The sequence below is a fragment of the Macaca mulatta genome, chromosome 10 (assembly GCF_049350105.2).
Source record: "Macaca mulatta isolate MMU2019108-1 chromosome 10, T2T-MMU8v2.0, whole genome shotgun sequence".
NCBI lineage: Eukaryota > Metazoa > Chordata > Mammalia > Primates > Cercopithecidae > Macaca > Macaca mulatta.
Window position 1 is genome coordinate 14,987,811 of NC_133415.1, and position 27,208 is coordinate 15,015,018.

General features: G+C 49.6%; 1 long non-coding RNA gene across 2 annotated transcripts; it reads right to left on the reverse strand.

Annotated features, from left to right (window-relative positions):
• LOC114670362 (uncharacterized) lies at nt 1-27,137 on the reverse strand. 2 transcript variants are annotated; one of them, XR_013399138.1, is made up of 4 exons: nt 27,085-27,137; nt 25,465-25,581; nt 18,983-19,103; nt 16,570-18,400 (listed from the first exon to the last, which is right to left on the reverse strand). It is a non-coding gene; the product is annotated as an uncharacterized LOC114670362 (long non-coding RNA). The 2 variants fall into 2 exon arrangements; XR_013399139.1 differs by lacking the exons at nt 16,570-18,400; nt 18,983-19,103; nt 25,465-25,581 and adding exons at nt 1-283; nt 941-1,102.
• Between the last annotated feature and the right edge of the window lie 71 nt (nt 27,138-27,208).

Here is a 27,208-nt window from a genome sequence, read left to right on the forward strand (position 1 = left end):
TTTACTTGCAAGAAAATCAGATAGTATTTTTCTTTTAATTCTTTTCCAGCTTTAAACTGTGAAAACAAAAAATGGGGTGGGGTGGGGGACTTAAAATTTAGCAGGGAACTTGTAAAGAAAAAAAAAACAGAAAACGAATATACAAATCCATTTACAAAAACAAAGCAAAACCGTCGTGAGAGGTGAGAGCTGGGCTTGAAGGTTGGAGGGAGTAGGGGAAGGTCCTAGTGAGCTGCAGGAGGTCTCTGTGATGGAAAGGTGGCTTCCTCAGACCAGGAAGGTGCTGTGAATGGGGGAAGACAGAATCCAACAAAGAGACCACATGCCCCACGCGCACGCATGCATGCACGTTCACACACACATACACAGTCCACTTAGCCCAGCACCGCAGTCACTCACAGGGACACACTCAGTCTCAACCCTTCCATCCCATACATAGCCAGGGGCGTGGCTCAAAGGAAATTGACTCATGCCCTCCACAGCCATGGACCACAACAACTCCACACTGGCCTTTGTGTTCATTCAGACCCTTCCAACACAGCACACACATGAACACACACATGCATGCATACACACACACACACACACACACGCACACACCACTCGCATGCATGGGAAGGGCACCCATCTAGAATCCAGGACTGGATTCCGGAATTCCTTGCTGCATGGCCTCTCTGGCCCTTAATTTTCCCCCCATGTAAGCATGTGGATTGACCCAGATAAGCACTAAAGGCCCATTCTTGCTCTATGTATCTGTGACTTCAGATCTGCCACCTGCCCCAAGGATATGCCAGGGATGACCAGGACAGCTGCCACCAGGCCCCCAGGCTCATCATCAGTCAGCCTCTCAGACACACACACACACACACACACCATATACCTCCTCACTGTGCTCCCCAAACCCCTGCCCCACATCCAATGTCAAAGCAAAAATACATACATGTGAGCAAACGTAACGCTGTTCAGGCAAAGAAGGGAAAGACACAGGGGTCCCCAAAGGCCTTCTTCACTTTGTGTCCCCTTGCTGCGATCATGGAGAGTTAAGGAGGCTTCCTTGGAAGAAGAGATCTGCCACCAGAGCTTTCCCAGTATCTTTGGGGATCTGTGAAAAAGAGCATCCTCTGAGGTTTGCTGGGAGGGCTTAAGGCTGAAGGGATGGAGAGGAAAATGTTAGCAGTTCCGTCCCAGTGTAAGGACCAACCCCAAAAGTTAAACTTGCACCACAGACTAAAGGCCAGGGGCATCCTTTGTTTCTCCCCTTTCTTCCCCAGAGTGACAAGGGCCAGTTCAGACTGTCAGAAATCCAACAACTTTCCTGAACTGGAAATTTCAGAACAGGCTGCAAGTCACTCCCAGGTGACTGAAGGTCAAGGTGAGGCCCCCTGCCTCTGCCTGTGAGTCTCCCTCGGTTTGCATCTTTCTTAACACTGGCATTTCCTGAGGTTGAGCTCTCTGGGGAGTTCTAGAGAATGGCTCGCAAGGCTTTTCGAGCTTGCACATCTCACCTGCCTTTCCTGTCTTTTGCCTGGGAAAGGAAAGTTAGTTTCCCAGGTCAGCACAGGGCAGAACATCGGCCCGCCCAGCCCAGAAGTGCAGGGGGAGGTCATGGGCCCTGGGGCAGAACGATGGGAGACAATTCAACGTGTGGTAACCACCACCAAGTTGTCCTCAGTCTGGGCAGAAACTCAACTCTACCCCTCTCCCACCCCAATCTTGCCCGCCACCCCGCCAGATTCCAGACCTAAAGGGATCAAGGACAAGAGCCAAGGGAGAATGGAGAGGCCCCAAGGAAACAGCACCCAAGTGGGTACTGTCTGAAGTGAAAAACTAGCTCCGATTCTCTGAATTCCGACAGAGCGTTTGGGAGGGCAATCAGTGCTTCCTTCCATGGTGCGAGGCCTGGGTTCTGGGTCTGCCTGAAGAAAGCCACTGGGGTGTGGGTGACATCGTCGTGGCTGAGAAGGGGGCTAGGGGGTCCGGAGGGAAGGAGCCAGGACCGGAACTGCAAGGGTGTTGCTTCCCAGGGTGTGGATGATTGCTCATGTCCAGCTCAGACCAGTTCAAGAAACTAACCTCCATTTATTTTCTTGGTGGGTCTTTTTTTTTTTTTTTTTTTTTTTTTCAGACTGTTAACAGAAAAAAAATTTTAAAAAGCAGAAAACTGAAAAAAAAAATCCTGGTACATGAAATAAAGATTTTTTTTTATAGCTTTTGGTCCTCACTTCAGTGAATTTCTTTAATTCCTTCCCCAACTCCTGGCATCCTATTTAAAACAATCCTAAAGCTGTAGATTCTTGGGGATGGGAGCTTTAGAGGCTGGGCAGTAGGGCGTCCCCCCAGCCTCTAGATCATGAGTTCCCTATTAAATATCCTTTAGGGATACTTGCACGCCTCCAGTGACAGAGGGCTCACCCCCTCCAAAGATAGCACCAGCCAGCGCTGAGCAGCACTCTTTGGCAAAAGTCTTCTCTGCACACTGAATTTTAATCCACCTCTTCCTTCACACTCCAACAACACTGAATAAATCCCTTCCCTTTTCAGCATGACAGCCCCTCAGATATTTGAAGACAGAGAGCATGACGTCCTTGAGTTTTCTCTTTTAGAATAAACCAGCCCTACTCAACATCCCAATCACACTCCAGCATTTCCATTTTCCCCCATGAAAGTGTGCAGTTTGGAATGGACATGACCCTGCCAGTTTACTCAGGGGGGCTCCTTGCAGAGGGGTGCTCCTCAGGGAGAAGGGGAGCCATGGAGTGGCAGAAGAATAGGGAGGGCCCTTGGGACTCTCTTAACTTGAAGAGATGAGAAAGACAAGATGGGATGCTAACAGGAGGATGTGACCTTTGACATCAGAGAAAGGCCCCATTGGAAGGATGACCTGTCATGCCCCGAAACAGCTGTCTAAGATAACAGCGCTATCTAAGATGCGGGCGGTGCGGGGGGAAGCATATTCACTGTACAGCTCTCCTAGGGCTCAAGAGAAAGGAGATGGCAAGCAGATGACACCTGCACGCTGCACAGACCTAAGAGAAGGTAAGCCCTGTACCACGCGGCCCGGAAAAGTCTACTCCAGAAGGGGCCAATGTTCAAAACTCCCTGTTCAACTCAGCCTCAGTCTGCTGGGGCCACACCGCCAAGCCCCCACCAATCTCAGTTATCTCTCTCTCTAGCCTCACCCCTAACACTTGTGGGGTCCAGGGCAAGAGTAGAAAGGGAGGCTCACTCTCCATAACTTAAGTCTGAAGATTTCACAGCTGCACATCAAACTAACCACCTTAAAAACATGGTTTATCAGCCGGGTGCGGTGGCTTATGCCTGTAATCCCAGCATTTTGGGAGGCCGAGGAGGGTAGATCACAAGGTCAGGAGTTCAAGACCAGCCTGGCCAAGATAGTGAAACCCCACCTCTACTAAAAATACAAAAACTAGCCAAGCATGGTGGTGGGGGCCTGTAATCCAAACTACTCAGGAGACTAAGGCAAAGAATTGCTTGAACCCAGGAGGCGGAGGTTACAGTGAGCTGAGATGGCACCACCGCACTCCAGCCTGGGTGACAGAGCAAGACTCTATCTCAAAAAAATAACAAAATAAAAATTTAAAATATGGTCTATCCTCTGTCCTGGCAAATATGTCCTTGCGACAACCTAAAGTGTTAGGTTTGAATTTAGAATTCTCAACCTCCTCTGCCTTCTGCTCCTTAAAGTAGCAGCATGGGGCAAGTCCACCCCGGAAGCCTAGACCACAGCTCCCTGCCCATGACCCACCCCTCTTCCTTTCCCACTTCCAGCTCCACTCAGCACGTTCAGGGCATCTCCCACAAAGTGGGCACCCATCCCAGCCTGCACACCCAGCTTCCCCAAAACCACTGCTTAAGGCAGGAGGACATAGATCCTCAGGAGGACAGATGGCAGCTAGCCCTGGAAGCCAGCTTGGCAGGACTCTTGGAGCAGAAATTCTAAACTAGCAAGCATCAGACAAGTGTCTAGAAGAGGGTAGGGCCTGGGGTGAGCACATCGCCTTGGCCTGTGAATTCCTCCCCACGTGGGAAAGGGCTTGGTCTGAGAAGGGCCAGGGCAGGATCCCCTCTTGCTCTTGTCTAAGGCCAACACAGCCTCTCTCTGGCTTTTGAATGTAGATTTTAACACTCAGAGCCCAGTTTAAGGACCGACTCCCAGAGAGTCAGTGACAGGCTATGGAGCTCAGAAGACCTCTCCCTTCATGGAAGAAAGTCACAGTTGGAGGCCAGCAAGGGCAAGCGATGTGTCCAGGCTTGCACAGTGAATCGGCTTCAAGCAGGCACTAGGCCCAAGCCTCCAGACCTTCCAGCATCCCTGGTCACCTGCCTCAGATGGAGGTTTGAAGCATTCCTCCTTTTCCCTCTTCCATTCATGCTTCAGGCTTAGCAATTCCTCTTTGCAGTCATGCTGACCTCACCAAATCCAAAAACTTCAAAGCATCTGCAGGGAGTGAGGGAAGGCACTTCTGTCTTGGTGAGTATCTAGACCTGCCTAACAAGGAGTATTGGTTTAGACCGACTTCTAAGGCCGCTCGGCGAAAGCTGGCTGGCAGCCACCAACTGCCTGGTCCCCCAGGGCACAGCTCTGGAAAGAAGCATTACCATCACCAGAGGAACTTTGCCCTGCCTCCCCTGCCCACCACAGGCTGGGCAGCCACAGACATGAATCCTTCCGTGTACTGAAGCCAATTCCTAACTCCTATGGGCTCATGTGAGCCAGTTATGTGTATCCCTTCCCAGCTAACTCCATATTCCGTGACGCCACATCAGCAGCTTGAAGCCGGCCATGGTGGGAATATTTACACGGCAGCAATGGGCAAATGCTGCTAATCAAGGCTTACTTTTCCTTTTCTTTCTTTCTTTTTTTTTTTTTTTTTTTGAGATGGAGTCTCACTCTGTTGCCAAGCTGGAGTGCTGTGGTGCGATCTTGGCTCACTGCAACCTCCGCCTCCCGGGTTCAAGTGATTCTCCTGCCTCAGCCTCCCTAGTAGCTGGGACCACAGGTGTGCGCCACCACGCTCAGCTAATTTTTGTATTTTTAGTAGAGACTGGGTTTCACCGTGTTGGCCAGGATGGTCTCGATCTCTTGACCTCATGATCCACCTGCCTTGGACTCCCAAAGTGCTGGGATTACAGGGTGAGTCACCTTGCCTGGCCCCAGGGCTTTTTTTTTTTTTTTCAATGAAGAGTCAGTTGTTAAACATTTGCCAGCATGTCACTGCATCACATCCTTCTGTGGGCATGGTGTGTGCCCAGAGGCTCACTCATGGACATCTTAGAGACACATCCACACCCCACAGTGCATGTGCATGTGTGTATGGCCACATACATGTTCCCATGTGTGCACATGTGCATGCACATACATACACCCACACACACTTCTGGAAGTAGATCCATTCACACAAATATACTCAATCAGTCATCAGCATTTATTGATCACCTGCCCCACCAAGCCTTGATCTTGCTCCCAAGAGTACAGGGATGACAAGGATGTGGACTCCCCTGCAGGAAGCTCTCAATAGAGGCAGAGACAGGGACAGGTAAACAGAGACTGACCAAGAAAGGTGATAATGCCACCACAGGGAGAGGAGGGTGAACGAATGGGGGGCAAGGCACATGGAAGAGGTGACACTGGGGCTGAGGACGTACGTAGGCCACTCCACATGGTTCTCCACACGCTTAGTCCCTAGGTCCTTGGAGACCCGTCTGTGCACTTCCATGCATAGGCCAGCAGACGGGGTGCACGCTATGCCACAGACGCTCACGTCTATGTGGACACACAAACCACATGTGCATGTGTGTGCACTCACACAGACTCACAACATCCATCAGAACAAGGGAACACAGCACAAGGTCAGATGGCCTCACCATATCTTTCAGAACAAGGGAACACAGCACAAGGTCAGGTGGCCCATTTTTGTCACGAGGTGCGCCCCACCCTGAAGCAGTGAGCCCATCTTTCCCGCACTCTGGCTCTCCCTCTCTCCAACACTCTCTCTCTCTCTGTCCCCCTGTCTCCCACTCTCTTCTGCTCTGGCTCCCTTGTTTTTTCTCCCTCCTCCCTCTTCCACCGAGTTACCAGCCTGTCTCACCTCATCCACCCTGCTGCAGAAGGGATTCCAAGGGGAATACGAAGTCAGTCATGCGAAACCCAGGCACCTCTGTCAGTCAGTAGGGCTGGAGGTAGAGACAGAAATGGGGCCCTAGATGGGATCTCTGAGGCAGCCCTTTGAGATGAGACCCCCGAGACCAAGAATATCTCTCCCACCCCATTGACTCCAGGCCTGGGATGACCTGTCACGACCCTGAAACAGCTCAAATCTCAGAACCTCACGGGGAGGTAAGACAGGGATGTGAAACTCAGATACCAACCTCAGGCAGCATAGAGCTAGTTGGTGGCGGGACAGAGGCAGGAAAAGGTAGGACTGGAGCTAAGCCACAGCTTTGTTATGTCACTGTCTTACTCAAAAACTTTCAATGGCTCCCTAGCACCCTCACAGTAAGGCCTTCAAAGCCCTCACAGGAAGTCTGTTTATCTATCTTGCCACAGCAAATTAGGATTTATTGAGATTCTACAATGTGTCAGGCACTGCCAGATCATGGTATCATAGCCCTATTAAACAGGCATTATTATCCCATTTACAGGTATGAAAACTGAGGCTCAGAGAGGCAGAACAAGGGTTCTACCCTGAGAACGAGAGAAGCAGTATGAGGGTTAAGAAGGTGGGCTCTGGATCAGGCATGGTGGCTCATGTCTCTAGTCTCAGAACTTTGGGAGGCTAAGCTGGGTGGATCGCTCCAGCGCAGGAGTTTGAGACCAGGCTGGGCAACATGGTGAAACCCTGTCTCTACAAAAAATACAAAAATTAGCTGGGCATGGTGGTGAATGCCTGTAGTCCCAGCTACTAGAGAGGATGAGGTGCAAGAGTCATTTGAGCCCAGGAGTTCAAGGCTGCAGTGGGCCATGATTGCATCACTCACTCCAACCTGGGCGACAGAGAGAGACCCTGTCTCAAAAAAAAAGAAGGTGGGCTCTGTAGCCACATTGGCAGGGTTCAGACCCACAACTCTGGGCAAGCTATCCACACATCAGTTGCCTCATCTGTAAAAGGGGAATGATAATAGTAACCACCTTATAAGGTTGTATGAAGTAAATGAATTCAAGACATTAGAGTAGTGTCTGGCACATGGCAACAGTAATGTAAGCTCACACCTACACAGCACTTCCTATATGAGTGAACACTCAATATCTGTAGCCATGGTACCAAGATATCTTTAGAATGTGGTGGACTGGGGTTCAAAGGTGGGGGTCTCTGCACCCAGAGCCCTCATTCATATCCATTATTCTGTCCTGCCTCCATCATCTATACACACGAGCATGTGCAGAGACCTCCCGGGTCCCCTAATAGAGAGCTGTGCAGGATACAGAAGGGTAAAGCGAAGGAAAAGGGTGATTCTTCCTGGCAGGGGTGTGGAGGTCCGGGTTATAGAGGTGGTGTCAGGGAATGTTGTACAGTTCTGAGTCATGAAAGCCCTAGAGAGCTGAGACTTAGGCCGTACCCATCTCCCTTCTGGTGCTATCTCAGCCTGGGCTCCAGCCACAGAGAGTTACACTGGCTCTTGGGAATACTTCAAGACCACTGTGATGCCTTGTATTCATTCATTCATTCATTCATTCATTCATTCATTCATTCACTCATTCAGCTCCCGCGACATGCTATTCACTGTGCTCAGTGCTGGGGATAGCCGCAATCAAGACAAACATGGTCCCAGCCTTCTGTAACTCATGTGCTACAGGAAAAAAGGGGAAATTGGCCAGACGCGGTGGCTCATGCCTGTAATCCCAGTGCTTTGGGAGGCTGAGGCAGATGGATCATGAGGTCAGGAGTTTGAGACCAGCCTGGCCAACGTGGTGAAACCCTGTCTCTACTAAAAATACAAAAAATTAGCCAAGCATGATGGTGCATGCCTGTAATCCCAGCTACTTGGGAGGCTGAGGCAGGAGAATCGCTTGAACCCGGGAGGTGGAGGTTGCAGTGAGCTGAGACCGCGCCACTGCACTCCAGCCTGGGCAACAGAGCGAGACTCTGTCTCAAAAAAAAAAAAAGAAAAGAAAAAGAAAAAAGGGAAAATTAGCAAGTTAAGAATCAAATAATTATATAATTATGGATTATTGTGAATGCTATGAAGTAAGTGCATTGGGGCAATGATTTTTAGAATATCAGTTACCCAGGAGGCTGAGACAGGAGGAACGCTTGAGACTAGGAGTTCGAGGCTGCAGTGCGCTATAACTGCACCTGAGAATAGTTACTGCACTCCAGCCTGGGCAACATAGTGAGAACCTGTCTCTCTTAAAAAAAAAAAAAAGAGAGAGAGAGAGAGAGAAAGAGAGAAATGTATCAGGGATTAACCTCTCTTTAGATTATTGGAAATTTAGTGGCTTAAAACAACAATATCATTTTATTGTCTCCTACAGTTCTACGGGCTCAGTTGGGTGGTTCTTCTGTTCTGTATGATGTTAGCTGGACCTGCAGTCATTCAGGGGCTCAACTGGGCTGGAGCAGCCACGTTGGCTCATGCACATGGCTGGAGTCCATGCTGACTGTTGGCTGGGGGTTCAACTGGGTTGTTGAGCTGAACACCCCATTTCTCCCACTGTGTCTCTCTATGTGATATGTGCCTCCCACAGCATACCAGCTGGGTTCCAGGTGGCAGGAAGGAGAATCTGCCAGTCATCTGAAGGCTTCGCCTCAGAAACATCAGTAAATTACCTCTGCCACATTCCACTGGCCAAAGGCAGGCCCAGGGTCCAGCCCAGTTCCAAGAGAAGGAGAAATAGAGTCTATTTCTCGATGGGATCAGCAGCATACACAGGATAGGCCAGGAAGCACTGGGAGCTGTCTTTACAGACCAAATACCACAACCCCTTTAGACAGAGCAGTCAGGGGAGGCCTCCGTAAGATGCTGACTTTCAGCAGAAATTTGAAGGACAGGAAGGATGAGCCAGACAGAAGCAGGGGATGGGAGAGAGCAGAGGGTTCCAGGCAGAGGGAACAGCACACGCAAAATCTCTTTTTTTTTGAGACAGAGTTTTTGTTCTTGTTGCCCAAGCTGGAGTGCAATGACACAATCTCAGCTCACCACAACCTCCGCCTCCCAGGTTCAAGCGATTCTTCTGCCTCAGCCTCCCCGAGTAGCTAGTATTACAGGCATGTGCCACGACTCCCAGCTAATTTTGTATTTTTAGTAAAGACCGGGTTGCTCCATGTTGATCAGGCTGGTCTTGAACTCCTGACCTCAGGTGGTCCGCCCACCTTGGCCTCCCAAAGTGCTGGGATTACAGGTGTGAGCCACCATGCCCAGCCACAAAGCCTCTTTTTCTGAGGTAGGAAAACACCTGGCTTGTGAGAACATCTCAAAGATGACTTAAGTAGTTATCCTGGGTGAGCAAGGGGTCAAGTTACACAGGATAAGGTGGAAGAAGTGGGCAGGGATCAGTCCTCTAATCCCAGCCTCCCCAGTCCCTGGGCCATGGACCAGGGCCACACAGCAGGAGGTGAGCAGCAGGTGATGGAGCATTACCGCCTGAGCTCCACCTCCTGTCACATCAGCGGCAGCATTAGATTGTCACAAGAGCGTGAGCCCTACTGTGAACTGTGCATGAGAGATCTAGGTTGCATGTTCCTTATGACACTCTAACTAATGCCTGATAATCTGAGGAGAAACAGTTTCCCACCCAGTACGTGGAAAAATTGTCTTCCATGAAACCGGTCCCTGGTGCCAAAAAGGTTGGGGACCGCTGCCCTAATCCAAAGGGGAGGCCTTCGGGTTATATTCTAAGTGCAAGGAGAGTCACTGATCCAGACACAACAGGGAAAATCATCACTGGGCTTTCCATGCAAACTTCACCCAGCCAGAGCCAGGGCTCAGGGCTAAACACTGTGACTGATATAAGAAAGGCATTTTTCCTTCCTGAAGTTCGTGGTTTTATTTGAATTATTTACTTGTAGGCTGGGCATGGTGGCTCACACCTGTAATCCCAGTACTTGGGAGGCCAAGGCAGACAGATCATCTGAGGTCAGGAGTTCGAGACCAGCCTGGCCAACATGGTGAAACCCCATCTCTACTAAAAATACAAAAATTAGCCAGGCATGGCCACCTGTAATCCCAACTATTTGGGAATCTGAGGCGGGAGAATCGCTTAAACTCCGGAGGCGGAGGTTACAGTGAGATCGCAACATTGCACTCCAGCCTGGGTGACAGAGTGAGATTCTGTCTCAAAAGTAAATAAATGAATTAAATTAAATATAAAATGAATTATTTACTTATAATCTGTAGCCCACCCTTTCCCATTCAATTCAATCTCTATTTAAATATTCAGCTTATTCTATGAGTAGAAGAGCTTACAGTAAAAGACACATGAATAAAAGGCTGTCAAAGGTAGAAGACCAAAACCATGGAAAGGGGAAGGAAACAGTTTGACAAAAAGCACAAGCTTCTTGGCAAGCAAGGCCAAAAGGGAAACGTCATACATTCTGTAACTTTCATTGTCAAAGTCAACACTTCAATTGCCGTGGAGAAGAAAATCTTTTTTCTTGATCTCATGGTCTCTGGGGAACAGAGAAAACACACATAAACCAGTAATTAACAATTCAGGGCTACAACTGGAGAAGGCCAAAAGGGTGCCCTAAGCAGAAGCTGGGATGGAAGTCTTACAATCTTTGCATCTCGAAGCACTCGCCCCTTGAGAACAGGCAGGAAAGGGCACGCAGGAGAGCAGGGACAGTGGAGTTGGAAAGGTCTGCATTTGAAGCACTGCTCCACCCTTCGCCAGCTGCATGACGCGTTCAAGAGATAGCTTCCCTGGGTCTTCATTTCCTCATCTGCAAAATGGGTTCAATAATCCCCGCACAGGGTTAGCCCAGAGGACACACTGGAATGAAAGCTCCTGGCATAGTAGCTGGTACGTAATAGGAGCAGTCATAACCACAGCTGGAATCTACTAAGCTCTCCCTTTGTGCCACGCATTAATTTAAGCACCTCATGTGTTAATGCTAAAGGCAACATTGTGAGATAGGTCTTATTATCCTCATTTTACAAATAAGGACATGGAGGCTCAGAGATGTTAAGATATGTGCCCAGGTTCACACAGCAGGAATATGATGGAGCTGAGACAATGAGCTCAGGCAGTCCATTGGCTGCAGAGCTCACCTCCTCACCGCCACACTAACCCACTTCTCCAATAGTGGTTTCCTTGCCCCCTTCTCTTTCCCTTCATCCCCCAATACACTGCTTGAGTACTCACAGCTAAATGGAAGCAGTTCCCTCCACAGAGCCAAAATCGCCGTCCCACTAGCTCATCTCACTCTCACCTCCTCCCCACCCTTTGCCTCTCTCCTTGTCTGAGCTCTGTCCTCTGAAATTCATGAAAGCCAGAACTGACCTCTCCTCACAGGACAGCCCTTCAGAGTCCATTGCTTCTGCTGAAGGGACTGGCAAAGGATTAACAGAGGTGAGATGGAAAGCTGGCCATGGAGAACAGGGAGGATTCTTCCCATAGGCTCCTTGAAGGCAGAGGTATGCCTCATTTATCACATATGTGTGGCATGTGGTGAAGCCCAGTAACCTCATGAGTTGAATGAAGGTGAATTGAATCGAATTGAACTGAAGTGGATTGCAAAGTTGAATGGATGGAAGGTGGGTGAGTGGGTGGATGGATGGATGGATGGATGATTGAATGGATGAATGGGTGGATGGATGGATGATGGATGAATGAATGCATGATTGAATGGATGGGTGGGTGGATGGATGGATGATTGGATGGATGGACACGTGGATGGCTGAATGGACAGGAGTGACCATCGCTGGTAGGGAATTCTGGTAACTGAAGGTACAGAGGTAGGTGTGTTGGGAAACACTGAATAAATTAGTGTGACTGGAGAAGAGGACTCATGCCAGGGAGATGCAGAAAAGAATAAATGCCCACACTCTCCCTCCTACAGGGAGAGGTGGAGGCACTCGGGGGTGCTGTACAAGTTGTGTGCTCCGTGGCTGCTGGGAAGGGAGGCGTTAACAGCAGGATGGTTCCTGGCCAGCTGCAACCAGGGTGACACTGACAGATTACAGCGTGTCCTCCGCACTAATAACACTGCGGCGTCCTCCTCCTGCCGTTCCCCAGCCAGCTCCAACTCCAGTGGATCAATACCAAAAGGCGTACACTGAAAATCCCCAGCCAACTCCCTCCAAGGCTTGGATGCTTCAAAGCACAGAACTGCAGAGTACAAGGATATCAGTGACCAGCTTATTTTCTGGGCTGGGCACTCTCTGGGGCCAGGGATGGTGTCCTATTCACCTTGGCTTCCCCTGCCCCATTACAGGACCAGGCAAGGATAGCCCTCTCCCAAAGTTTGCTGAGTGAAGGAATCTACCTCCTGGCCAATGAGAGTCCTCACAAACACATGTGTATGGCTCACAATCCCTCGCCTCTACTTGCATACCTCTAATGGCAAGAGGCTCTCAACCTCCCCCAAGCAGCCAGAGCCTTCCTTTATTGATGATTAAAATCGTCTTCTCTACTCTTTTTGTTTTGTTTTTTTTTTTTTTTGAGATGGAGTCTCACTCTGTCGCCCAGGCTGGAGTGCAGTGGCACGATCTCAGAGGAGGCAACCTCTGCCTCCCAGGTTCAAGCGATTCTTCTGCCTCCGCCTTCTGAGTAGCTGGGACTACAGGTGAGTGCCACCATGCCCAGCTAATTTTTGTATTTTTCACCATATTGGCCAGGCTGGTCTCGAACTCCTGACCTTGTGGTCTGCCCACCTCAGCTTCCCAAAGTGCTGGGATTACAGGCGTGAGCCACCGCACCCGGCCCGTCTTCCCTATTCTGAATTAACCCCTCCTCTTTTATTTCTCCATGGTCTTCTATTTTCCAATTTCTTCCTTTTCCTTGGACACCTCTTTCCTCCTCTCCCAAACCATCCAATATCCCAGTCCTCATTTCCTAGGGTACTGAAGTCAAATGATGAAGGGGAGGAAGAAGGGAATTAGCATTTATTGAGTACCTTCCCTAGTTGAGATATGTCAAAAATGTCCACGTGCCAGATGCAGTGGCTCATGCCTGTAATCCCAGCACTTTGAGAGGCTGAGTCGGGAGGATCGTTTGAACCCAGGAGTTCAAGGGTGCAATGAGCTATGATCATGCCATTGCACTTCAGCCTGGGCAACAGAGTAAGACCCTGTCTCTAAAAAAAAAAAAAAAAAAAGAGGGAGTGAGTCTTGTATTATTCCTATCTCACAGATGAGGACTGAGGCTCAGAGAGGTTAAGGAACCCAGAATCACACAGCCACACAGGGGCAGAGCTGGGGCTGTGCCATTCCAGCTCCCGGGCACACAGGATGAGTGCTTCCCACATCTTCTTGGCCTCAGATGAGTCTAGAAAGGACGCAACTGGTCCCCTAATGCCCCAAGGGACTTGCTCAAGGTCACAAGAGCAAAGGGATTGGCCAGATTGGGGCGCTTCCCCCACAGCTTGTTGCTTCCCACCCTCTCCCCCACCCAAATAGCATTTCTCAGGGAAGAAAACTCGGGGTCCTTGGAAAAACAGCTGATTCTGGGAGTGGGGCAGGGAAAGAACAAGAAGAGATGGCGGCATCTTGTTCTTCCAGGAAGCCAGGAAGTGAACGGACTACGGGGACTGGGGCACAGACTTAGGATCCTCAACGAGCCGTTTGTGCATCAAAAAGAATGGGAGGCACCAACTCATCATATATCAACTGGCTTCTAAAAGGGGAAGTAAGAACCAAGCAAAATAACATGTATTACGTTGCATTACGTATAACATGTAAAGTACACATATGCAAACATGTACGGGTGCCCATCCTGCCTGGGAGAGCGCTGCACATTGTGGACACTTGCTCAGATGCCACCCTGAAAACCTCTGGGCAGGAATTCCAAGCCCCCAGCCCATCCCAGCCCGGCATCTCCGAAGTCTTTCCCTGCCTCTCGCTCCGTAGTGAAGACCAACAGGGACGAGGGGCTTCCGTGTGGTACTGACCTGCACAGATGCCTGGAGAGGGATTGGCTTGTCCAGAATCCCCACCAGGCACCGGGGCCAGACGTCCCGGGCTCCTGAGCCCATGGCCTCCTTCCGGGCCCACCCACCTAGCTTCCTGGCTCGTGTGCATGGCACCGTGGGCTGGAACTGCTCCAGAGTCAGCATGAGCCTTAGAGAGGTACTGTCCTAAGCCAAGCCCGCAGGCTGCCTCTCTTCCTCTTACTGTGCCTTCCACCCTGCCAAACGCCCACCGGCTATGACAGCCCCACAGCAGCCACTCTCCCCTGCCTCATCCCTGCTTGGTCTATCACCAGGCCCCTGCGGTCCGCATTTCCTGTCCCTATCTGATCACCTCACCCCCAGTCCAGGCCCACACCGTCACACTTGTGCACACAGACCTCTTGATGTCCACATCCCTACCCCTTGCCATCCTCATCCCACCCTCCAAGCCTGCCAACTCTTTGCCCAAACCATCATTTAATGGTGACACTTGTCAAGTTCTCAAAAAAAGTCAAGATCTAAACCCACACTGGCTCGTCCCAAAGCCCACGTCTGTGGTTAACAGGCACTTGTCTTGCCTTTTGTGCTTCTGTCTATATAAAACACCTCTTACAAAACAAACAGGTAAAGTCTCCAGAAAATAAAAAACACAAGAGATTGTAAGAGTGGTCGCCTCTGGGGAGGGAGGGAGGCCAAGGCGGGTGGATCACGAGGTCAGGAGTTCAAGACTAACCTGACCAACATGGTGAAACCCTGTCTCTATTAAAAAATATTTTTAAATTAGCCAGACATGGTGGCGTGTGCCTGTAATCCCAGCTACTCAGGAGGCTGAGACAGGAGAATCACTTGAACCTGGGAGGCAGAGGTTGCAGTGAGCCAAGATCATGCCACTGCACTCCAACCTGGGCAACAGAGTGAGAATCCGTCTCAAAAAAAAAAAAAGGCCAGTCCTGACTCCACTAGTACCAGTTTTATGAGCTTGGGAAAAACTTATGTCAGCATCCCTAGTCTCAGTTTACTCATCTATAAAATGGGATGATCACAGTACCTGCCTTGTAAGACAGACAATAAACCCAGCCCCAAGAAGTGCTTAGCACCACAAAATAGTCAGGGCTCAGTAAACATGAGTGATGGGCCTCTCTTTGCCCACCTTCCCCGTGGAACTGTGAGCTCCTAGCACAGCTCCCACCATGGTGATTCCCTGACAAATACAAGATGCAATTCACAGTCCTCAGGATACAGCTTTCAAGGCCCTCCCTGCTGGTCCCACTGTCTTTCCTACTGCATCTGTTACCCATCCTCAAACGCATGACGGACGGACGTCCTTTGACAGCTCCTGCCTGTACACACCCCACTGCCCCTGACGCTTTCCTTCCCCCAGTCCTCATGTGCCTTTCTTTGGTAATCTGCAAACTCATTTCATCCTTCAAATGCTGCAAAAGGTCTCCTCCTCTTGTAGCCCTCACCCTGCGCCTCCTAGACTTGGTTACCCCGTGGCACTCAGTACAGACCTCTGGGCAATTCAAACCAAACCACATTGCTAGCTCTTTGCCCTCTATCTCCCCCACTGCTCTGGAAGCTCCGGGGGGACAGAGGCTGTATTTGCATATCTGTATTCCTAATGCTTAGCGTGTAACAGGAACTCAGAAAACGTTTGTGGAATGCATGAATCATTCCTGACCACTCAGCTACTTGGCGCCTTCAGGGACTGAATTATGGTGAGCCATTCATGGCCTGCAAATGCTACACAGTGAAGGTAGTGACCTCCTCTCTTTGCAATCTCCAGCCCAGACGCCGCCTCTCTCAGCCTGCACACCCTCAGAGAGCTTTCCGGGAGCTGTTCAGCATTGCAGCCTGCAGGGCATCCCCCTGCCTCTCCTCTGCCTGCCACAGAGCTCTGCGGAAGCCCTCAATCAGAAGCCGCGCTAGGAGCGGGGACAGAAAGACAAATAAGATACAATCCCTGCCCTCACGGATGAATAACAGCCTGGAGGAGACAGATGCCTGGGTCTGCCTCATTCCATCCACCACCTACAATTCATCAAATGTCTATCATGTGCCTCTCTCCTCCGTGCCTTTACATAAGTTCTATCATCCTCTGTGCCTCAGTTTCCTCCTCAAGTGGGACGGAAAGACCCACCTAATCTAACGCATCAGGACTGCTTGCAGATAGAACCAGATAATGCACGTAAATTGCTCAATAAACTATGAAGACCTGTACCGATGTTATTACGGCTATTATTAATATAGCTTAACATAACAGTATTGAATAACTGAAGCCCTCCCGGCAGCAGGCACAGCGACTTGCACATAGTAGGTGTTTAAATGATCTTGATGCGTTGAAACGCAGTCCGGGGACCGGGCCTGATTTTTCATGAGTTGTGGAACAGCGCCATCCTGTGGCCACAGTGCAGAGCACACAGACCTTCTGGCCGAGTGCTTTGACCGACCCAATGCAGGCTGCTGAGATTCGTTTAGGACAAATTCAAGGAAAAGTCCGTTTGACACCACGGGGCAAGGAGAAGTTTCTTCGTCCCCAGAGGTGGTACAGGCTCAGAGTACAAACAGAGGCAACAAGGGTTTGAAACAGCATTCTGGATTATTTCTCTATCAAGGAGTTTTTGGGAGATATGAAGCACCCCGGGTGAACAACCAACGACGTGGTCAAAGCCTGGTCTGGTTTGGGCCGGCCCTGTGGAAGGTGCTGTTCATTCTTCATCTCAGAAGACTCGAGACCAGGTGCGGTGGCTCATGCCTGTAATCCTAGCACTTTGAGAGGCTGAGGCGGGTGGATCACTTGAGGTGAGGAGTTCAAGACCAGCCTGGCCAACATGGTGAAACCCCGTCTCTACTAAAAACACGACAATTAGCAGGAAATCGCTTGAACCCGGGAGGCAGAGGTTGCAGTGAGCCAAGATCGTTCCACTGCACTCTAGCCTGGGCAATAGAGCCAGACTCTGTCTCAAAAAAAAAAAAAACAAGACTTGAACTTGGCTCTGCCATTCTGCCATGCTCAAGCTGTGTGACCTTGAGTAGACTGTTGCCTTCTCTGAGCACCAGTTGTCTCATCTATGCAATGAGGTCATGATCCCTGCACTGGCCACCTCAAAGAGTCATTGCATAGATCAAATGGCGTAAGAGAAGCATAAGTTTAGAAATGGTCAAGTGTTATACAAACACGATGGGTGGTAATCATTCTAATTTCCAATCACAGTAATAACGGGCATTGACTGAGCTCTGTACTGTGCTAAACGCTTTCACACATAATCTCACTTAATTCCCACTAAACCTTACCAAATAAGTACTCTAAGGGGCCCATTTTGTAGATGAGGACATTGGAGTTTAGAGGAATTTGAAATCTTGTCCAAAGTCACACTCAACTAATATGGAGAAAAGTCAGGATTTGAACTCAGGACAGTGGGACTTCCCCAAAGTGGAAGAGTCTCAATAGTTCCAGCCACAGACATGGGATTTAAGGGGAGCCCCTAATAGGCAGGTAGGTGCCTTGAAGAAAACAAAAGAATTATTGACATTTCTCCTCTTTTGCCCAGGAAATTCTGCTTCCTTCCCATCTCTACCCCAGTACCTGCTGTGACCCTGGAGCCTCCTAGGAGAGGGGAACCCTTGGGCTCTGCATCCAGGGCCCTGCTCACACCCAAAGTCAGAGAATCCCAAAGCTCTCCCTTCCAGGGTCCAAGCCTGACCAAAGGCCATGCGTGCTCCTTTAAGGGACTGGCAAGGGCAAAGTGGGGGATGGTTCCCTTTCAAGGTCACTGTTAAACAGATGATGCCAAAATTTGTTGGGAGAAGTGGCTATTTGTCAACAATCATAATGACCCTCACGTATCTAGAGTCCTCTTGAGCTAATGAGATGTCTGAGATTGCCCCCTGTCCACTTTCTCAATGGTTGGCCCTCAGAACACTCCTCTGAGGTCAGAATCCTTAGCCCTACCTTACAGATGAGGAAACTGAGGTTTAAGGAAAGGAAGTGATTTAACTGAGGTCATACTGCAAGTAAGTGGCAGAGGCAGGACTCAAGTCTAAGATGCCGGAGTACGTATCCTCCTAACTCCCGAGGAATCCAGAGACAAGGGAGGTAGAGTGGCCCGGAACTGTTTCTGGTTGACAGCCCTGGTTCTAGGGAAAGTAGTCCAGAAATGTTTCTGGTTGGTAATCCTAGTTCTAGCCCCACTTCTGCCATCAGCAGGCTGTGTGACCCCACACAAGTCACTGGGCCTCAGTCGCTTTTTGCCAGAGATTCCTCGTGAGCTGTGACTTTGCGTCCTTTATTCATGTCCTTGAGCCATAAAGATGAGGGTGTTCAGCAGCATCTGCAGGTTTTATAGACAAGCAGCTGTGACTTCGCCTCCCTTGGGAAGCTTTTCCTGACTGCCCAAGGCTGAGTTATTATTGCTCATCGTGCTCTCACAGCACCCACAGCGTTGCATTGCAACTTATCAGCAAACTCCCACAAGCCCAGGCGGCAAACGTGCATGACTATGAAGAAGGTCGAATCTGGTGCAATAGGGAGTAGTGGGGACTGAGGCAAAGTAGAGAGCCCCTGGCCAAGGGGGCAGCTCCTATTCAGCTCCAGCTTCTGGTGTTGCCAGATCTTAAGAGAAGCCAGAAAACTGGCTTTTTAGGTGAAATCTGCTTTTTAAACATAGACTCAAAATATATTTCATTAAGGACTTTATAGATATTGCAGTCCCTGGATTAGCCACACCTACTTGCCCCATTAGACTCTGAGTTATTTGGCCGGGCACAGTGGCTCATGCCTGTAATCCCAGCACTTTGGGAGGTCGAGGCGGGTGGATCACTTGAGCTCAGGAATTCGAGACCAGCCTGTCCAACATGTTGAAACCCCGTCTCTACTAAAAATACAAAAATTACCCGGGTGTGGTGGCACGCACCTGTAGTCCCAGCTACTTGGGAGGCTGAGGCAGGAGAATCACTTGAATGCAGAGGCGGAGGTTGCAGTGAGCCGAGATCGTGCCATTGCACTCCAGCCTGGGCGACAGAGTGAAACTCCATCTTAAGAAAAAAAAAATAGACTCTAGGTTACTTGATAGCATGGCAAGGTCTTGCCCTGAATGCTGAGTGACCAACCCAGGGCCTGGAACCTCACAAGTGACCAGTGATTGCTTTTTAAATGTTGCAAGGTCTTGCCCCAGCCAAAGCCCCCTACCTCCAAGTTTCTGGTAAGCAGGTGAACCCCACTGGCACGTATCAAGGGCTTATTTGCATGCCAGGCACTGCCTTAAGCATGTCACATACATAGTCTGACCTAATTCTATTATCCCTCCCTCCCAAAGTGGTACATACTATGATTCCATCTATTTTACAGATGAAGAAGCTATGGCTCAAATGGTCACACAACTTGCCCAAGGTCACACAACAGTGGCAAAAATTTAAATCGCTGGAATTCAAATTCAGGCAATCTGACTCCCCAGATGTCTGCTTGTATTACAGTGATGTCAGACTGCTCCATGAGACCACCTTAAATATCACCTTGCGGTCACTCGGTCCCAACCACAAGTCTCTCCAGGCACCCGCCAGGGCAGTGGGAACCAAGGCATGTGGTATGAAGAGATGAGACACCTGACGCGGTGGCTTATGCCTGTAATCTCTGCACTTTGGGAGGCTGAGGCGGGTGGATCACCTGAGGTTGGGAGCTCGAGACCAGCCTGGCCAACATGGTGAAACCCTGTCTGTACTAAAAAATACAAAAATCAGCTGGGCCTGGTGGCAGGCACCTGTAATCCCAGCTACTCGGGAGGCTGAGGCAGGGAGAATTGCTTGAACCCAGGAGACGGAGGTTGCAGTGAGCTGAAATCGCACCACTGCATTCCAGCCTGGGCGACAGAGTGAGACTGTCTCAAAAAAAAAAAAAAAAAAAACAGGGCTGAGAACAACACTGTGCTACAGAAAGCAGAGGCCTGAGGTTCAGAGAGGGGCACCTACTAGCCCACAGCTGTGCGGCCAGATTGAGCCAAAATCAGTGTTTATCTTTGGCCCTAAGACACCAAGTCCCAGCTTCCAACAGAAGAAAACATATGGGGCAGAGAGAAGGAGCCAAGGAGAGGCCTGGTTATTGCTCATCCCATTGAAACAGTCACACACTCTCTAAACTAGCTAAATGGTTCTGAAGGAAATGGGAATCTATTTTGTCTCCTGTCGCCAGGCCTGCAAATCCTGATATATCTCAGGCCACGGTAGCGAAGCGGATGGCTCAGCACTTGGAGACATGCCCACACGAGGCAGGAAGTAGGGTGGATGATTCAACAGGTACCTCTCTATTCTGAGAACCGGTCCTGTGATGGGTGAGTGTATACGCAGCTGAAATAAAAAATGATTTTGAATACCGACCACTGGAACGTACAGCAAGCCTCCCTTTCTTCCGGGGGACTTGCGGCATTCTTTGGGGCTTTAATCTTTCCAGGTTTTCTAGTTCTGAAATTTTGCTGAGACAACAAGGTTCTTGGGAGGCTAGGGTGGGCTGGTGACTCAAAAGCTTCCTTTCCTGCTGGCACACCCTCCAACAGGATGATAAAATGGCTGCCGTTCTACCTGGGACACCATGTTCCTTGCCCTCAGTCTTCCTCATCTGCCAAATGGGGGTAGTGATCTCTGCCTAACTGAGACAGAAAAGTTTGGTACAGGCAGCACAGCTCCACAATTTCTTACCTGAAATCCTCACGGCTCAATGTGCTTTATCAATTTATTTATTTTGAGACACGGTTTCACTCTGTCACCCAGGCTAGAGTGCCACGATTTCGGCTCAATGTAACCCAGCCTCCCAGGTTCAAGCAATTCTCATGCCTCAGCCTCCCCCAGTAGCTGGGATTACAGGCACCCACCACCACGCATGGCTAATTTTTGTATTTTAGTAGAGATGGGGTTTCACCATGTTGACCAGGCTGGTCTCAAACTCCTGACCTCTGGTGATCCGCCCGCCTCAGGCTCCCAAAGTGCTGGGATTACAGGGCTGCAGCCACCACATCCGGCCTCAATGTGCTTTCTAACTTGGAATTCTTTGGATTCCTGAAAGGTTTTCAAGTGGATCTACTGCATATCAGGTGACATGCCAGTGAGCTCCAGAGCAATATTCCATAAATCCTTTCATTTTTCTGCAGCAAAATGTATAGATATTCACGCTAAGTGGGACAAAATAAAGACTATAAATAACCTCACATCCAATTCATATCAGGTTTGCCATCAGATGCTTGCCCCAATCTTATGAAAAAGCTTTAGCTTTTCAGAGCTTTGGGGGTTTGGGAATTGTGCATGGAGAGTGCCAGCTTTGGTTTCAGCCACACCTGGGTTTCCATTCCAATTGCATCCCGACCAGCTGGCCCCCCTGGGGCAAGACATTCCTCCTCTCTGAGCCTCAGTGTTCTCATCTGTAAAATGGGATGATAATTCCTATGGTGCTTCTTAAAAGATAAGCAAGGAAATGCAGGTTGCCACTCTGGAAGAAAGGCTGGCCACACTGACAGGTCCCAATGAGGTGAATCCATCACAGGATATCTGGGATATATCTGCACACAAGGCAGGGGCAGACTCCCTCTCCCTCTGACCAAACTTACAAGGCTGACGCATAGCAGAAGATCCACTTATTATTGGACAGCACAGTAAATACCCCACCAACAGAATGGAGCACTTCCTACAGCCCAACCAGCACGGGCTTCCCTACAGCACAAGTTCCATGAGGATCCACGGTGTCACAGCACTGCTTGGTGGGAGGGAGTCAGAATAAACAACCGCATTAAGAAGGATTTATCGGCTGGGCATGGTGGCTCACGCCTGTAATCCCAGATTTTTGGGAGGCCGAGGCGGGCAGATCACTTGAGCTCAGGAATTCGAGATCAGCCTGACCAACATGGCACAACCCCATCTCTACCAAAAACACAAAAATTAGCCAGGCTTAGTAGTAGGCACCTGTAATCCCAGCTACTCGGGAGGCTGAGTCACAAGAATCACTTGAACCCAGCAGGCAGAGGTTGTAGTGAGCCATGATTGCACCACTGCATTCCAGCCTGGGTGACAGACTCCATCTCAAAAACTAAAAGCGTTTATCACAGCTTGAAGCCCCCTCTCTTTTGGGAGGACAGTCTTGCCCAGGAAATGGGGATGATGCTTGGGTCAGCGCAACCAAGAGCCTGTGCCCTGGACAATGCCAGCCCTGGCTCTGTGACCATCCCCTTCCTATTTGTCCTCTACTGAGGCACTCTTCCATTCACTCTTCCTCCAAAGAGGGTGCAAGGTAACTGATCAGGTTCCCCTTGATAAACCAAGATCGTAGTCCAGGCCTGTCCCTCTGCGCCAGACTCCCTCAGAAACTTTGCCTGGCATTGATGTACCCCACGCTCTTCAGTCATGTCTGCAGATAACCAAACTGATGACTCTTAGAAAAGGCCAGTCTACAGGCGCAGTGGCTCAAGCCTGTAATCCCACCACTTTGGGAGGCCGAGACGGGCGGATCACGAGGCCATGAGATCGAGACCATCCTGGCTAACACGGTGAAACCCCATCTCTACTAAGAAAAAAAAAAAAAAACTAGCCGGGCGTGGTGGCGGGCGCCTGTAGTCCCAGCTATTCAGGAGGCTGAGGCAGGAGAATGGCGTGGACCTGGGAGAAGGAGCTTGCAGTGAGCTGAGATTCGGCCACTGTACTCCAGCCTGGGCGACAGAGCGAGTCTCAAAAAAAAAAAAGAAAAGGCCAGTCTGCATCCGTGGCAGAGTTCATACCCCTAAGATGGCCACGACAATATCCCCCACTCCACATACTTGTTCCATATCTTCGTGCCTTACCCAGCAAAAAATTCAGTCTCTGTCCTCTCTCCCCCTTGACTCTGGGCAGGCTTGTGACGCACTTGGAACCAACAATTACAGGGATGGGAGTGATATCACATAACTTCCGAGGCTAGATCACAGAAGGCAATGTGGCTTCCAGCTTGTTCGCCAGAGTGCTTGCTCTGAACTCCTCACACAGACTCACTACGCAGAGTGACCCTGAGACTAAATGGAGAGAGAGAAAGAGAAGCTCCACCCACACCCAACTATAATGCATGAGAGACCCCAGGTCAGAACCACCCAGTCAAGCACTCCCCTAATTCCTGACCCACAGAAACTAAGAGATACAATAAAAAGACTGTTGTCGTTTTAAGCCACTAAATTTTGGTGTGATTTGTTAATGACCGTTTTATTTCCCTTCTGCCTAGGGTGACCATACCTCCCAGTTTAAGTGAGACGATCCCAGTTTACACCTTTTATCTGGCATAATTAATGATAGTAATCCCTTTCTTGCCCCCAAAGCGCCCCAATTTAAATGGTAAATTATATGGTCACCCTACATTTGGCCAAGTTCTCAGAACACACTTCAGATTCTGGCAACAACTCTTCACTCACTGCCTAGAATAATTGAAATGCATGAGGTGCCTAGCACAGAGTGTTCAAGAAATCGATGCTTGTTCCTCTTCTTTCTCCTAATTCTGTTCTGTCTGAATGCTCAGCAGTATTTTGCCAAGAGATGGCTTCAGTGCGGTGGCTCATGCCTGTAATCCCAGCACTTTCGGAGGCCAAGCCGTGTGGATCACCTGAGGTCAGGAGTTCAAGACCATCTGACCAACATTGTGAAACTTCATTTCTACTAAAAATACAAAAATTTGACCAGGCGCGGTGGCTCACGCCTGTAATCCCAGCACTTTGGGAGGCCAAGGCGGGCGGATCACAAGGTCAGGAGATTGAGACCAACCCGGCTGACATGGTGAAACACCGTCTCTACTAAAAATACAAAAAATTAGCCAGATGTGGTGGCGGGCACCTGTGGTCCCAGCTACTGGGGAGGCTGAGGCAGAATGGCATGAACCCGGGAGGTGGAGGTTGCAGTGAGCTGAGATAGCGCCACTGCACTCCAGCCTGGCCAACAGAGCGAGACTCCGTCTCAAATAAATAAATAAAAATAAGATTTGCCGGGCATGGTGGCGGGCACCTATAATCCCAGCTACTCAGGAGTCTGAGGCAGGAGAATCGCTTGAATCGGGAGACAGATGTTACAGTGAGCCGAGATCTTGTCACTGCAGAGTGAGTCTAAAAAAGAGATGGCTTCAGGAGCAGGCTCAGTCCCCTCACAGTCTCGAGAATGCTCTCCCCGCAACAAACCTGCATCCTCCCAAAAACAGGGTACCTGTTACACAGACACAGCTCCCAGGCAAGCCCAGGGCTGTCCCTTTCACCAGAGGGCTCTCAGTAAGCCGGTCCCATGGGGAAATTCTGGAGCTGCTGCTGGTATTCAAGATGGGAAGGCTCTGAATTCCTTAGAGAGAGCAGGCAAGAGACAGAGGAGGAGCCACACAACCCTGCAACTGTCTTTTTATTATCTCTCTTAGTTTCTGTGGGACAGGAATTTGGGGTGGGCTTGGCTGGATGGTTCTGCCCTGGGGCCTCTCTGGCCTCTCGCAAAGGCCTTCCTCACCACCCCTGTAACGGGTAAAAGCTTCTGAGTCCACAAAACTGCTTTCAAATCCTGGCTCCACCATTTACTCACTGGGCTAAGTACTCAACTACTCTGAGCCTCTTTCTCCCCACCTGCATGAATGGCAGGGTCCATGGCAATTTCAATGAACTTTTAGAAAAAAACACTGGCCAGATTCTTTTATTCATTAACTCAGACAATGAATACCTACTTAAGCACCTACTCTATGCCAGTGATATGCTTTGACTGTATCCTCACCCAAATCTCATCTTGAATTCCCGCGTGCTGTGGGATGGACCTGGTGGGAGGTAATTGAATCATGGGGGCAGGTCTTTTCCACACTGTTCTTGTGATAGTGAATAAGTCTTATGAGATCTGACAGTTTTAAAAGGGGGAGTTCCTCTACACAAGCTCTCTCTCTTTGCCTGCTACCATTCATGTAAAACGTGACTTGCTCCTCCTTGCCTTCTGCCATGATTGTGAGGCCTCCCCAGACATGTGGAACTGTGAGTCCATTAAACCTCTTTCTTTTGTAAATTTCCCAGTCTGGAGTATGTCTTTATTAGCAGCATGAAAACGGACTAATACAATCACCTATTTCAGAAATGATGGTCAGAAAAGACCTGCATAAGGAGTTAACTCTCGAGCAGAGGCATAGCTGATGAGACCAATTCAGGCACCAGGAAATCTGGAGGAAGAGTGTGCCATGCAGAAAGAACGTCAAGTGCAGAGGCCCTGCTGAGATGGAAAGAAGGCTGGTGGGCCAGGCATGGTGGGCTCACACCTGTAATCCCAGCACTTTGGGAGGCCAAGGTGGATGGATCACTGGAGGTCAGGAATTTGAGACCAGCCTGGCCAACATGGTGAATCCCTATCTCTACTAAAAATACAAAAATTAGCCAGGTGTGGTGGCACATACCTGTAGTTCCAGCTACTTGGGAGGCTGAGGCAGGAGAATCACTTGAACCCAGAAGGTGGAGGTCGCAGTAAGCTGAGATTGTGCCATTGCACTCCAGCCTGGCAAAAGAGCAAGACCCTGTCTCCAAAAAAAAAAAAAAAAAAAAGTGGCAGAGCCTAGACATCAGATATATCTAATAATTTCTAATAAAGGAGGCATGCTAGGAGGCTAAGGAAGCCTATGTCAGGTAGAGAGGATCTGAGGTTTGAATAAAGTCATGCCCTCAGATTATCTTTCATTGTTTTAAAATTCTGAAACAAAGACACCAGGAGGAACTCCATAGCCTGGGAGTTGCTGAGAGGACAGCACTGTTATCTACTGCAGTAAAGCAGTTTGTGAGTTGTCACTTCAGAATCACAGTTAATGCGGCACTCCTGGGCTCCAGCATAAACATATCCATACAATCTATCCAAGTGAGACCCAGAATCTGAATTTTTTTAAATACCATCCTGGTCAGGTGTGGTGGCCCACACCTGTAATCCCAGCACTTTGGGAGGCCGAGGCAGGAGGACTGCTTAAGCCCAGGAGTTCAAGACCAGCCTTGGCAACATGATGAGTCTTCGTGTCGACAAAAATTTTTTTTAAATTAGCCGGGTGGCCGGGTGCAGTGGCTCACACCTGTAATCCTAGCACTTTGGGAGGCCGAGGTGGGTAGATCACCTGAGGTCAGGAGTTTGAGACGAACCTGGTCAGCATGGTAAAACCCCGTCTCTACCAAAAATACAAAAATTAGTCGGGCATGGTGGTACACGCCTGCAATCCCAGCTACTTGGGAGGCTGAAGCAAGAGAATCGCTTGAACCTGGAAGGCAGAGGTTGCAGTGAGCTGAGATCCTGCCACTGCACTCCAGCCTGGATGACAGAGAGAGACTCCATCTCAAAATAAATAAATAAATAAATAAATAAATAAATAAATAAATAAATATTAAAAAATTAAAAATTAGCCAGGCAAGGTGATATGCACCTGTAGCCTCAGGTGCTCCGTAAGCTAAGGCGAGAGGATCACTTTAGACCAGGAGTTAAAGACCAGTCCAGGCAACATAGTGAGACTCTGTCTCTATAAAATGTTTTTAAATAATTAGCTGGCCGGGTACGGCGGCTCATGCCTGTAATCCTAGCCCTTGGGAGGCCCAGTGGGTGGACTGCTTGAGCTCAGGAGTTTGAGACCGGCCTGAGCAACATTACAAAACCCCATCTCTACCAAAAATACAAAAATTTAGGCAGGCGTGGTGGTGTGTGCCTGTGTAAACCCAGCTACTCGGGAGGCTGAGCTGGGAGGATGGCTTGTGCCTGGGAAGTCGACGGTGCAATGAGCCGTGATCCTGCCACCACATTCCAGCCTGGGCGACAGAGAGAGACCCTGTCTCAAACAATAAATAAAAATAAATAAAAACGGTGTTCCAGAAATCCCTGTCCTACAATTAAGTTTGAGAACCGTTTAAGTATGGTTTGAACTCTGGCGGTTAGAACCCTAAACTAGCAGTCTGATCTAGGCAGGTCACTTGGCACCTCTGAGCCTCAGTTTCCACAACTATAAAGGCGGAGGGGGTAACAATAAAGTCCCCCGAAGACCCCGACCAACCTCTCCTGCTGTGAGCTTCACACTAAGCAGGCGGATAGAGCAGGCGGGGAGTCGCGGGTGACTATGGGATACACGGGGGCTAAGGCGTGCCGCGAGCATTGTGGGACACAGAGGGGCGCCAGCC